Raw genomic sequence first — 1,608 nt, 5'->3', positions numbered from 1 at the left:
TTTTCAGTATATCATTATCCAATATTTCCTTTTCTTTATATTAGTAGATGTTAAGTCTTGTGTTATCTTGCCTGTGGAACATTAAAAGTTTATGTTTACTTCATGGATTCTTTCATATTTTTTATTTCTTTGAAAAGGTAATTCTATATTTTGGAAAGTAATAGTTCTCTTTTTTTTCAGTTATGTTTCCTTCAAATGTTTACTAGTCCTTTTTTTTTTTTTCTTCGACCTCTGACTCTAATAGAATTAGATGGTTACATATGTATGTAATTTGGTGATTGACAGTTAATTGAAAAGTTTAAAGGTAAAACTTTTACTTGAGTGATCAATTTAAAAGGCAGATGGCAAAAAATTATCAAATGAATGCATAGAGTAGTAAGGGAGACAGTAAGTGTAGACAGATTTGTTTTTTCTACGCACTTAGCTGAAAAATGAAGGAAAAACTAAAGGATAATAGCTAGAGGAACTAGTGAGGTCTAGTGAAACATTGTGTTTGTTTAAAATAAGGGAGGATGGGGGAGGCTGTGGAGGAATGGAATGCAGTGGAATGGAGGGGCTGGTGGACAGGAGGGGAAGGGGAAGGGCAATTGGTTGCCTCATGGGGCCTGAGCTTGGGAGGGTTGGGTTGGAATAGAAGTCTCTCAAAATGGCAGATGACCTGAACTTCGAGACTGGGATGCAGGGGCATCAGCTACCTTTCCCATGCAATGCTCTGCCTTGCACAAAAATGGCTTTGTGGTGTAAGATAGTTGAGATGTCCACCTCCAAGATTGCAAAGCATGGCCATGTCAAGGTTCACCTGACTGATATCAATATCTTTACTGGGAAGAAATATGAATAAATCTGCCCTTCACAACATGAATGTACCCAATATAAAAAGAAATGATTTCCAGCTGATTGGGATTCAGAATGGCTACCTGTCACTGCTTCAGAACAGTGGGGAGATGAGTAAGAACTTCGTTTACCTGAGGGTGACCTTAGCAAGGAGATTGAGCAGAAATATGATTGTGGAGAAGAAATCCTGATAACAGTGCTGTCAGCCATGACAGAGGAAGCAGCTGTTGCAATCAAGGCCGTGGCAAAGTAACTGGCTCCCAGGGTGGTGGTGGCTGCAGCAGCAGCAGCATCAATCTGCTCTTGAAGAGGCCTTCCCTCTCCTCCCCAGTCTGGTCAGGCTTTGGCTGGTCCTTGGTAAAACTGCTCTCTTCTTTCCCCCACCTCACATTACAGCCCTGGTGGAAGAGAGGGAATGGGGGCTCCTTGAGATTTAGTGTTTTGCTGATTTTGCTTTTGTTTTTGTATTTTTATTCAATCTGAAAGCAGAAGGCTGTGGATTCTGGATTCTGGCAAAAATCCTCTGCCCCATCTCCCTACCTTCCTGTATGGCCCCTTGTTTCCCTATACCTCACCTAGCACCACTCCCTCCTCCAACAGGGGAGCAGACTATCCCCCCCTACTCTGCCTGTAACTTTCCCCAAATCTCTTTAGTGGGAGAAGAGACAGGAGTGGGGAAGGGTTCTGTTCCCCTCCTCAGGCATCCAGAAGGGCTTCTAGCACCCATGTGCCACACCCCTCCTTGCAGTTTTCTCCCTGACACATTTGTTAAAA

At 42.8% G+C, this 1,608-nt stretch overlaps 1 pseudogene; it reads left to right on the top strand.

The window, feature by feature from the left end:
- The first annotated feature begins 631 nt into the window (after positions 1-631).
- Positions 632-1,176, top strand: LOC141559496 (eukaryotic translation initiation factor 5A-1-like; annotated as a pseudogene).
- The last annotated feature ends 432 nt before the right edge of the window (positions 1,177-1,608 follow it).

Source organism: Sminthopsis crassicaudata, chromosome 3, assembly GCF_048593235.1.
Source record: "Sminthopsis crassicaudata isolate SCR6 chromosome 3, ASM4859323v1, whole genome shotgun sequence".
NCBI lineage: Eukaryota > Metazoa > Chordata > Mammalia > Dasyuromorphia > Dasyuridae > Sminthopsis > Sminthopsis crassicaudata.
Note: the sequence above shows the minus strand (reverse complement) of the source record. Positions and strands in the feature narration are given on the sequence as shown.